This window comes from Mizuhopecten yessoensis, unplaced genomic scaffold (genome assembly GCF_002113885.1).
Source record: "Mizuhopecten yessoensis strain PY_sf001 unplaced genomic scaffold, ASM211388v2 scaffold6411, whole genome shotgun sequence".
Taxonomy (NCBI): domain Eukaryota; kingdom Metazoa; phylum Mollusca; class Bivalvia; order Pectinida; family Pectinidae; genus Mizuhopecten; species Mizuhopecten yessoensis.
The window spans coordinates 160,282-173,585 of NW_018406536.1; the positions used below are offsets into that span (position 1 = coordinate 160,282).

The window sequence follows — 13,304 nt, forward strand, 5'->3', positions numbered from 1 at the left end:
TTCCTATAAATACCGTAAATACGCAATTCGGCGTGCGTATGTGCTTGACAACGAATAATCTTTCTAATAGCGTAGCCTTTGTCACTGTATCTGATAATTGAGGTTCGTAATTCTGGAGATAAACGTGAGATCTTCTGCAGTTCTATCATTTGCCTAAGTGAATTGATAAACTGCGTGCGCATCCTAACCCAAAAAGACGGAGTAAGTTAGACGATCGAACTAAACAGCCGGACGGAACAGCCGGACGGAGTAGCCGAACTAAACGACCAAATGAAATAATTGGACGATAGGGACGGTCGAAATAACCGAACGGAACGATTTAGCTGATACGAACGAAACATACGAACGGTGCTCGAACGGTGAACGATCGCTTTCTAGACGCTAGACTACCGCTTACCGCACGCAAGCCGTACGCAGAACGAACTGAACCTAGGTGGATACTTGGGCGTAATTCTAACTGTAACTCGGTAGTGAAGCGGACGTAAAACCTATCAATCAATCAATTACAGTATAGTATATATGTCTCTGGTAAAAGGATTTTAAAAGGGGATGACCGGGGTAGGTTTTGAAAGTGATCTCTTCTGTCTTGTGGTCCTAACGCCAAACGTACGAACCTTTTTTATGTGGCTCTATATGTAAATTGAAGAATCTCGTCGGTATCACCCGGGACAGATTTTGAGTACAATTTATTTTTTAGGTTTCTTTAATGTTAATCATTTCCTGTTGTCTGCAATATTAGTGAGGAAATATAGACAACCCGAAACTTTTGGACCCCACCGTTGTTTCCGTCTCTGCCTCTAGACTCGTTGATGGGGGCATTTTAATCCAAAATGAAATTCGTCATCCACGCAAATTTGAATGGACAAAGTCTAACGAACGGGACCTACATTCCGATTGTTTCAAGATTCAATTAAAACTTTGTTTACCTTGTTCTCCATGTTAGATAAAAAGCAGGACGGACCGCTCCGTTAGTTATAATTATTTCACTATGATTAACAATACAGTAAAACCTCACTCCGGACATTGACTCGAGTTGACATTTCCTGTTGTCTGCAATATTTGTGAGACAACCCGAAACGATGTACACGAGAGTACTATGTAGGTGTGTGAGAAAGGGTTGGAGGAATGAAACACTGCTGGGGTGGGTCACCCCGAATACAGTTTATAAAAGGCGTTTGTAAAAAATACAATTAAATCAACTCTATATTTGTAACTAAATAACTGTGTCGCTTGATACAAATAAACTTTTATATTTCGATTTCTATTCGCAGACAATATTCCCCATTATGTAATTTTCTTGTAAGATACAATAATACGTATTTTATTGTGTATTACAGTATATGTTAAACTAGTAAGCGTGCAGGATAATCAGGAACCGCTTGAAAACTATAAAAAATAGCACCTCCATACCTGAGGCACGTGTCAACGGCGTGGCTGTTGGTTTGTGTACTGGACACGTCGATTAATACCGATAGAAACCAGTATGGAATACTATATAGCAGATATACACTATTTCAAAATAAGTACAAGCTATATAGGAAGATTATATGCAATGAATTGTTTTCAATCCTTTCCGGGACTTACCACTTGAAATATTGTGAGTTACGCCTTTAGCAGTCATGACCATCAAAACTATTTATGCAACATTTTGATATAAAACATGACGATATATGTAATACATATACATACAGTACCTGAATTATCATAACGTTTATAAAATTTGTTTGAACCTCCATCAATATCCATAATCTTCCTAATTTAAATCGTATTTTTTAAAGTTAACTCTTGAATACATACAGTTGAGCTAATATAATACAATACTACATTATGTACTCATATATTGCCCCGGATGTGTATGTCATCACACCTTGGACTGTCTAAAGATGGGGACCTAGCTAGTCAATTCAAATACTTTCCCATGTATCACACTTTCATGTATATATCACACATTCCATCCTCTTATACCAGATTATACCCCCCTCTCTACATTGTGAGCATATTTGTATTAAATATTATTTTTAATTCGTTTTTCTATCATAGATAGGTATTAATTTATTTAATCTAACCTAAGCAATTGCTGTTTTTCAGATTAACATGGAAGCAAGCGTGTTGCCATACGATGATGGTTCATCAACTATGGAACCAGGATCATCCCCTCTGAAGGCGCCACAGGTGGACACAATATCTACATTGTTTACATTGTACATCAAAGGAGACCCTTAAAGAACATGTTTCTGGAAAGCATGAGAAAAATGAAAAGTACCCATGTAGTTGTGGTAAGCAAATTATTTGGAGATCGACTCTCAACAAACACAAGAAGAAATGTGCATTTTGATGATAAGAATTTAAATGAAACATGTACACCACTGGTATTGTTAATACATGTGAAAGTTTTATTCTCACATAATTTGATGTAAATCGTTTCAACAAGCAAATGTATCAATATTGGCTATGTATCACAAAATCCTTTTGTATATTATATACTATGATATGTTATGTGATATTATGTATATGACTACCGCTCGATGTGTAATGTCTATAAATAGTATTTTCTATATTCAATTGACTTTAAATCACATTTTCTAGATTGTCATCATGGATGAGGCTTTCGTCGCTTTTGTGATGTTTCCTGACGTCAAGAAGTTGCTCTTCATTTTTGTGTCCTGACATAAACCTTAAAAATCTTCCATTGAAAAGTTTCTGTCAAACGTTCCAAAATTTCAGAGTTTAAGGATGGATGTACTTCATTTGGCTAATACTGCTTTCTGAAAACCATTCCACGACGTCAAGAAATAAAAGGAATACGATGATGTCCAATGGGAAATTGTTTTCGCTTACAAGACGAAGAAATTCAATAAAACTGTTCCTTTTTTTCTGCTGATGAAATGTTTTCAATGACCTTTGGTATTTATTCATATATTTCATCCAATGAGGAGTCAGAGTTGGCAGGTATAGGATCTGTTGCTTTGAACAATGCACGTGCAGATTTTCTCTCTGTGGAGTCGCATACCAAATCTTCATGTTGAGGCTCATCATATACAGTTTAAAGTGAATCTCTTGAGTTCTTGAGACTTTTCTGGAGTAGCTACAGATTTCTGAGAAAGTACTATGTCCTCCCCACATATTTGAACTGACATTCATTGTGATTTAGCCAGGTCTGGTATATATAAAGGATTAGTCCGTATCCGATACAGTCTCTCATTGTCAGGTTTTCTCCAAATTCTAAGAAACCTTGTCCCGATGATGTTCACTATGATTGTGTACAGTGTTGTCAAAAGACACAAACGTTGCCGAACAGTACCCACACTAATATGATGTCATTTCCCTGAAATAAAAACAACAACGTGGAATGAGCTTGATATTGAGTGAAAAACGTCTGAAATATGTTTCATCAAATCGGCGAAAATCTGTACACCTATGGTTTCTGATCGTTACCAATCCGGAATCGCTCTGTGCCGATCCGTACACTTTAAGCATGCATGATCAATCAGTATTTTTAATACCATACTGACTATCTAATGTTAAATTGATTTTTAAAATGATGTTTTATAATACATGTAAACATTTGTTTGCATAATAGATTATCGAATAGCAACAAATCACTCACTTGGATGTAATTCATGTTTCATCTCTGCTCCTAGTTTTGATCAACATCTAGAACCCTGTGATGTCCCTTGACCTAAACTCTTGCATGTATTCTCCCCCTTCTGACGGAGTTAATATTTACATAACACCCATGATATGATACTAGGATGGTTAATTTTACAACCAGGTATGATTAATCTGGAACAATCCGTACTTTATCTTCGAAACAATCTGTACACCTATCGGCTACAATCCGGAATTTGTCGGCAAAAATCCGTACTTTTTATCGCTGAAAATCGATTCCAGCCGTACACAGATTACAGGGGGTGGTAAACCCGGGATTGTCATAGCAATCTACCTGGTACACTTTGTTCATAGACACCTACCTGGATTTCAGTATTTCATATGCAAAGGGATAGGGCATCACGCAAAGCCTATATAAGCCTGGATTTCAGTATCAGTATAGCAGTGGCGTATGGGATCTAGGACAGCATGTCTTGTCGACGACCGGTGATATCTCCAAAGGGGGACAGAAATGCTCGATACGGTAAGACTAGCTACTTACTGATCATACGTCATGCAGATGAGTTAGTGTCTTAATTATATTCTAAAGATAATACATTTTCGTGATGAGACATGTGTCTCCTTAAAGCTATTAGTTATAAGCCTCGCATAGTTTATAAAGGACTATAGGTCACATAAGGAGATAAGATGGGGTCTTAGTTATAGAGAGGGAATTTAAAACGGTTATAAGTTATAACATAGGTAAGTTATCAGCAGCAGATTTGGACACACACATTGGAGTTATGAAGAGATATTGATCCACATAAGGGGCATAGATAACTACACTATAAAGGACTGAGTATCCATAAAGATATTATATTGGACATTTTATCGCCACATGGAAGTTAAAATGGGAAATACACTGACAGGGAGGTTATAAAAGATACGGATGTCGATAAGAAGACACGGTTAGGCTTGATGTATAATTATTCGAAATTATTTGACAATATTTACTTAACGGATTGGACACAATTGTTTTCCAATTAACCATATTTTCATATTTTGTTTTAGAAATTAATGAACCATTTTTAGGCTTTGGTGACTATTAAATGACACACTTTCTAATCCACCCTCGAGGCCAAGTAATGTAAATCGTTCTTTCATCTCCACCAGTTTTGCCGGTAATTGATAGGTATATGTAGTGGTAGTAGCCCGAATGTCCTCTGGCCCCACACCAGACAGCTATATGTCAAAATGTCTAAGTCTGGTGTTGGGCCCAGAGGAAACTCGGGCTAGTAGTAGAAGGTGCTGGTCAGTACTTGTAGGTTATATTCCGTAGTCTGATGAATAATTCTGCATTTGATAATGCTAGGATAGCGTACATCAGGCTTGGTTTAACCATTTAAACAGACTACTCAAGTTCTTGATGAGGATTGGTGTTCAACATCCGGTTTTGTTTAACCATTTATACAAGTTCCTTACACGTGTTTCAAATTCCCATTGTGTATCATGTTATTTATGTAGTTAAGAAAAAAAATTTAGAATAGCTCTATAATTACCTACCGGTATCATAATATTCTGATATTAAGATTCCCGGAAATTCCCTATAAATTCGCCTAGGGTGCATTTCGCCTTTCAACTTTGATTGAGGTGTCCTTTTTAAAAGTATTGTTTGTATCTTGATAGCTATTCTTTTGATGAAATTTGAGCACCCTCTCCTTTAAATGTTTTCTTTTTTTCAGTTTCAGTTTTGATTTTTATATTTTTTACACTACAAAAGCTCATAGAAAACTGGAGGAATGCATCCGTGTTCTAACAACGACGGCTTTCTTTCCCAAGAAAGGTGAACAGGCATATATGATGATATAGTTTTACACCATTTCGCAGCATATTTTTATGAGACACGACAATGACAAAATGCAGTGATTGAGTTCCTAATTGAAAATATAGGCTATACAAGCCCGGGGAAAAGAATTTCCAATCGACTGAAGGCATTCCTTTTGGAACAAATAAGGAAAATAATTGTAAACCTTTAAAATACTTCTTCTACCATAGGTATTAAGGAATTCTATCCCAATTTGGTTTGGAGCATCCTTAGATCAAGGACACTCAATTTTGTATAAACGGTGGGTGTTGCCTTCCTTGGGGCAGAGGAGCGGGCCCAATAGGGGGAATAGAGAATAAACTTGTAAAATCTTTCTTCTAGCGTAAGGCTTAAGGGATTTTAATCTAATTTGGTTTGAAGCATCCTTAGGCCAAGGGGACTAACTGCTGGGATAAACGATGGGTGTGCCCCCCCCCCCTGAAGCAGAGGAGCGGGGCCCGATAGGGGAAAAATAGAATGAAATATTGACTTGAAGTTTCCCTCGGAGTTGAGATTCAAAATTGTACAAATGGTTGGGTTGACCCCCCAGGACGCTGAGGGGTAAGGCCAAAAGTGGGCAATATGGCTATATTGCTACAAACACAAACGACTTCAGTAGAACTATGCACTGGATATCAACCATATTTGACTGGAAGCATCCCTAGGTGGTGAGGATTCAAAATTGTACAAATGGTTGGGCTGACCCCCCAGGAGGCTGAGGGCCAAAAGTGGGCAATTTTGCTATATTGCTACAAAAGACTTCTTCGGTAGAACTATGAAATGGATATCAACCATATTTGACTGGAAGCATCCCTAGATGGTGGGGATTCAAAATTGTACAAATGGTTGGGCTGACCTCCCAGGAGGCTGAGGGCCAAAAGGGGGCAATTTTGCTATATTGCTATAAACGACTTCTTCTGTAGAATTATGCCATGGATATCGATCATATTTGGTCAGAAGCATTCATGGTAGGTAGGGATTCAAAATTGTACAAATGGTGGGGCTGACCCCCACAAGCATATTACTTGGAAATGGTTGAGATCCCCATAGTATGGCAAGTGTAACTTTTCAAAAGTTGTGCACCGGCACGGTTTCTAAATCCCCTGGGACCCTATACCCGAAAATTGTCAAAATTGAGATTGTTTGTTCAAATTCAATGTTCCTGGTCCTAGCTCGGGGTGAATTCCTATTTCAATCTTAATGAAACTCGGTGTGAATACTATCATTGGCACCCCCTGTACGTGTAGCCTTTCGAAAGTAATGCACCGGCACGGTTTCTAGACACCCTGGGACCATATACCCGAACATGTCAAAATTGAGATTTGTTCAAATTCATTGGTCCTGGTCCTAGCTCGGGATGAATTCCCTTTTCAATCTTAATAAAACTCGGTGTGAATACTGTCATTGGCACCCCTTGTACGTGTAACCTTTCGAAATCATTGCACCGGCACGGTTTCTACCCCCTGGGACTCTTTACCCGAAAATTGTCAAAATTGAGATTTGTTCAAATTCAATGTTCCTGGTCCTAGCTCGGGGTAAATTCCTTTTTCAATCTTAATTAACTCGGTGTGAATACTGTCATTGGCACCCCCTGAACGTGTAATCTTTCAAATATACCATGGTAACAGCACGATGTCGCATTCATTGTGATGATTATTTGTGAGAAAATCAGCCATTCGGAAATAATTGTTTTGCTTCCATAGAATTTGCAAAGGTATTTATTATAACGATGTGTAGTTAATGACACCAGCAATGATCCCAAAAAGACAATATTTAAGGAGATAATTGGGAAATTCCGATCATTGTTTGTGCAATAGACACAACCTGAGTTTGACTATGTTGAGATATTTTTTTTACTTATAAAGAGCTATATAAAATATGCTGCGAATGCTCAAACAACAATTCTTGTCAATATCAACATATGTACATGTATAAAAAGTATCCAACTGTATTATTTTGAAGGGTGTTTTGTCATGGTTAATTAAGTTTGCCGGCCATGCATGCGAGCTGAAAATAATTAAAAGGGACCGTATCTTATCTGAAATTATACCGTGCCTTCACAATGATAATAATGGCAATATATGTATTCTAGCTGACCGAAGTGTACATTTTCATGACAACAACATGGCAATTTCCTGTCTTGGATGTAAAAAGGGCATTTGCCGAGAGGACATCCTTTGCTGGATCCATTTGCACTCTTCTCATAATATCGATACTCATTGCATATCTTCTTCATCTTCATCACATGGATTAAGGATCGAGATGTTACTTCATCTGCACGCAGATCTGTTTCTTCATCTGTTACTGGACATAGCTTTTCAAAGGAACTCCAGAGGATTACGAGTATAAGCCATCAGATTTGGACGACCAATTGGCACTCTTGGATCATTTCGTGATGGTCCAATACATGTATGAAGTGAGTTCCAAACTGCCACGATATCATTAAGTTCATCCTCCAAAATGAATGGTAACTGTCATATTTATGCTTTTTTAGTTTCATTTCAATAAATCTTCATACATGGCTATGTCTATTCCGCTTCCGCCTTCAGCTTTGCTTACTCTTCGTCTACATGACTTTCTATATAGCGTATATGCCACTAAATAAGGTTTTCTGGATTGAGATATGCTACGTTTATTTCACGGTTCAGTGAGATCATACATGTCTTCAAAGTGTAACAGGAGAGATTCGAATACTCAGCCGGACTCGGATTCGAACCCGGGATCTGCCGAGTTTTAGACGGACGCACTACCAATGGAGTGTGAACCCGGGACCCTTAGACTCTAAACCGACGCTCTACTAACTGAGCTACAATGGTCTGTATTCATGGCACCGTTATCATGCTGTAGCATTTTCTTTGTGCTCTAGCCTAATTCCTTGGTGGGTTTTTTAATTAATAAAAACAAAATTGTCAGTGATTTGTAAAAAAAAAAAAAAGCCTTAAGACAACTACGGTTTTCAATGTTTACACGTGACTTTTTTTAAACGATGACATAATTTAAGCAAGTAGCAAAAGAGCTGGTTTGAGCTCAGAATCCATGCTTGAGCATGAAAACGGTTTCATGAATACGCGCACTAGTCGCCGGCAATCGACTCAGTCCAGTTTTGCTACTGTAGCTATATACATGAAACACCGTGTACAGAAAGATACGTACAAGATGTAAATATGATTGTGAATAACTCCAAAATTAACGTTAATTGGTAAAACACGTTGAAATAAATCTCCATACTCTATGTTTATAATATGTTGCCGGCAACGGTAATCACGTTTTAGGCCACCGTAGACAAAACGGGATGGGCTAACGTGACAGACCGTAATTGCCGTGGATGCTGGGCCAGATTTTTAAACTTTCAAATATGATAAACCTTTAGTAGGCCGTAGTAAAACGGGGTGAACTCAACAAAACGTGACAGTACGTAATAGGCCGTAACAAAACTCTGGTTTCTTTCCACGGTCCTTTCAATCAAGTGTTGTCACGTTCTACCGCGTTTAGTGCGCGTTTTGTCACGGTTGCTTTACAGTGGCTGCGCGTTTTGTCCCGCTTTGCCACGTTTTGTCACGGTTCTCAAAGCAAGCTGGGTGTATGGTAGCCGTTTAGTCGCGTTCAATCACGGCGCGTCCCATTGTGTAACGGTTTACGGGCCCGTCGTGCTACGGCATGTTGCGTTCTACTACGTACGTCTTACACGGCGCGCGCGGTCTGGAAGGGAATAAATTAATGCCGGGCCCGACAGTGGAGCTTCATTCGAGTCTCAGGGTACAATGCTTGTTATTGCTTGGGATGCCTTCTTTGTATACCGTGGGCATAAATGTGCTCCAAAGTAGCCCGACTCTCTGGTACACCAGACATCTATCTGTCAAAATGTCTTAGTCTGGTGTCAGGGCCAGAGGAAACTCGGGCTAACGGCGCACTACGTTTCGGGCAAACGGGGCTGCCGTGGCCGCCGGAAATATAATGTAAACCAAACATTAAAACTAAAAAGTTGTATAAACTATTTTTTCCGATGTGACTTTTTCTCTCCACGTTTAGACAGAGATTTTGCTCATTTTTTAGCATGTATGATAAAGTTATCACCAGCGTGAAGTTGGTTACTTATTCAATAATGGGCTAGCCCAATATTGGACCGGACCAATGTTGGGCTGGCGCAATATTGGGCTAGTTTGATATTCAAATGTACCTAACATAATAGTTCTTATGCCGCTTTTTCACACCTATACCACATCTGGGCATCTTCTTAGGTATCCACATGCAAAACGGCATCAACGATACCCCTGCTAAAGATGCTCACTGGGCACTTTTGCAAATTTTAGCCTAGTCTCATTAAGCTTTTGTTTTGAACCTGCAAGAGCACATTTGTACAGGTCTTATGCCGCTTAATCACACCTATATAGTTACAGGGCATCGTCTAATGTATTGACATTCATATTCAAACGGGCAACAACGATACCCAATGCTAAAGATGCATTTTTCGAATTGATGTCTAATTTTTTTTCAATGAGGAAGGGCGCATCGTTAAACCTCTTATGCAACTTTTTAAGAAATATTATATAACCTTCTTTTACATTATGAGAATGCAGTTTCATGCAAGCATATATTACAATTAGGTTATGAACTATTTAAAATCATAATGCAGTATATAATATCAAAATCTGAATTGAAAGAAACAATTAAAACCAAAACAAATTTACTATTCTTGCATTTTTTGTCTTTATCTCCCCTAGGTTGTCAACTCGGATACAGTTGTAGCCAACTCTCGCGAGAATACGCAAAACGATAATGAAAATAGGTGTTGCATGGTGGCCCACGACCGATTAAATATTTTAAGCATAAATTGATTAATTGGCATAAAATACACATTAAAACAATGTTATTCCTCAAAAAGGACCAATTTGTGACTGCAGCGCCCCATACATTGATTTTCAGGATGTCCAGGACCTTTCATGCATTATATTTCGAAATACACAAAACGAAATAAAATTCTCCTTCCGTAGTTAAATGGCACTTTCAATACCCTTTCCGATGGTACATAGCAATTACCCATGTGTCATGTCATTTTCTTGCAAATTACATTTTTACTCGGTGTTTGTCATAAAATTTTAACATTTTGATTTTTACATTTTTCATTTAAGTGACAGGACTAGCATGATACAGGTCGGGTTCCATCATTTTTTTACACCTAAATTCTCTAGGTACCCATCTTTCTTGCAAATAGATCTTGTAAAGATGTTTCACTGAATATGCCCACTTTACGGAACTTCTTTCCCCGTATCCCCTTGCCCGTTTGCTAAATATCAAAGTACTGGAAGTTCGGATGACGACTGTCACACGATCATAGAGAGAGTATTGTGCATTAATTTTTAATAATAATTCGACTAGAATTTAGTATGGGACATTATGGGGAGATGAGAATAAGATTTTGTATAAACTAGGAATGTGACCCAAGTATAATAACTTCAGTTGGACCTTAAAAAGGGCTGCTTCAGACATGAAATATGCATCCATTCGTTTCCGAATCTTTTCTTCAGGTTGGTAAGAATGGATTTTGGAAGGTTTATGTAGCACAATCAGTAAAGTGTTTATGTGTGAAATTTTGATTACTAGCACGGTATGTACGCTGTCACCGTCATCAGACAAATGACCAGTGAAACGTACATGTACAGTTGGGAGCAAACTTAACTTGGTAGCCTAGTGTATTGGTGGAGTCAACACCGAAGTGAACTGGAGTGCACTTCAATGTTTTGTCAAGTGCACTTCATTGTTCACTACGTGTGCACTACGAAGTGTACTATATACTAAGATAAGTTTGCTCCCAACTGTATACACAAATGTGCAAAATATGCACCAGTTGACAATTACAATCGCCGTCCATTTGGCTACACTATACGTGTATGCACACTTGTTGTACAGTAAGATGACTCAAACCGACAAATCATTTAGCCTACACTTTAATGTTTAATGTCTGGTGATGTGCAGGAGTCTATTGGCCCCCTCATCTCGATTCAGAACTGGTCCAAGTTGCTTATTCGGGTTTCTTCCTTTCTCTGACGCAAGAACATATTGTTCTCGCTGTATACCCCAACCAATAACTTGATTTGGCTGTACGGTATGGTCAGTTCGTGGGTAAAAATGCGTCTATTGGTGATTGATATTGAAAATCTCCAGGAAAAAGTTGCAATATCATATCTATTTATTAATGGATGTTGATTATGAAGAGGGGCTGGGTTAAATAATCGCAATTTGCATATGTTACTAACAAAAAGCTGCTTCACTACAGTAGTCTGACAAAGTTTAACCAAGTTCGTAATTAAAAACAAAAAAGCACCACAAACGGGTGTGTGTTACGCCCATCGATACAGAAAAGGTCATTAACTCTGTGAAAATGTCTTTGCCATGGTTTTATATTTGAATGCACAACTTTAAAAAATAATAATCTTCAGAAAACGTTTTCTTTCAAAATTGTAATTTAATGTATCAAACTGTTGAGCGTGCAAATCATAATCACAATATGTATAGAAGTGTCACACACATATAATGTTTAATTAATAACTTGATATCCCCACAATTTCAATACAGAACTTACATCACAATACATAATGTACTTGCATAACCAGTCGCATTAGCGTTGGGGGAAATCTGTTCTGAGGAAATGAATGGCGGTATACGGGTTTGGAGGTTTAACGGGTGTCATTACAACGGGGTTTTACTGTCCATACTTTAACAATAAACCCAGTCAAACTTTTAAAGCAGATTTCGGGACAAGATAGAAATATTGAAAAAGGGTGATAACTCTTTTAAAGTTAGTTAAATCCCAAAGTGAAAGCACTACTTGGTCATAATAGTAAAGCTTGCATGTCTTCAGGACGGAAATCCGAAATCACCAGACAAGATTTAAAAGCTGTAAAATTCTAAAGCAATAATCCTTCTTAATAGTAATAAATCATACCTAGTCATGCTGAATCATGGAGGATGATAATTATCAATATTGATATCGCCCATTTTGTTCTTTTACTTTTAATGCTTCTTAGTTTTCCCCATATGGTTAAAGTTTCACTACGCCAAAATGCTACATTAAATTGGTTTGACACAAAATAGAAGATGCTTACCTTTTTGGGGAACTCTGTAGTTTTCCCTTCCTGAAGATATTTTATTAAGTTAACAGTTTCTTTACCTTTATTGGTTTTAAGTTTAAACTACAATTTGGTTGTGGTCTATTAAAGGGGGGATGCGAAGTGCCCAGACTAGTGCGATATTGGCAAGTAAGGCTAACTAACGGTTATCAATCAAACTAAATATTGTTGATGCTTTAAGTTTGGAACATACCAAAGTCCTTATATTGCATAGTCTTCTCTGTAACATTTGCTTATTTGCCGCTTGTCAAGTTAAGTGGCATTTCTGCATTACTGTATAATGCATGTATTGTCAAATCAAGTGAACCTACGTTACCGAACCATATTCTAAACATCCTCATATGACATTTAATCTTGATGGTACAATGAGCTTAAAATATGCAGTGTAGCAACATCTACTTAGGCTCTGCTTTCACACAAACCTTCAAAAATTGAATATATTCGACTTCTTAAAAACATGGGGTCAATTGAAATCAAAAGTTTTACTAGTGTTTAAAATAATTTTCGAAATCATATGTTGTTTCTCAAGACTATCTGAAATCAAAGAAGGTTGCCCTACCTAAGATTTGTTCCCAATCATTCAATTTTCAATTGACCGTGTGAATGCAGGGTCTACGTTCAATGTCACAGTTTTAAAGCATAGTGTTATGATTTAGATAGTAGCTAATCTGAATGGCAGGCTATCATGCTTGTGCAAATAATGATTTTTCAAGATTGTAAGGCTA

The 13,304-nt window shown here is 37.8% G+C and overlaps 1 protein-coding gene across 1 annotated transcript in view; it reads left to right on the forward strand.

Annotated features, from left to right (window-relative positions):
- The first annotated feature begins 4,017 nt into the window (after positions 1-4,017).
- Positions 4,018-13,304, forward strand: part of LOC110452111 (NXPE family member 4-like) — a 41,182-nt gene continuing 31,895 nt past the window's right edge. The window contains exon 1 of the mRNA XM_021500442.1: positions 4,018-4,132. The gene's annotated coding sequence lies outside the window, so the exon portion shown is untranslated. The remainder of the gene's footprint in view (positions 4,133-13,304) is intronic.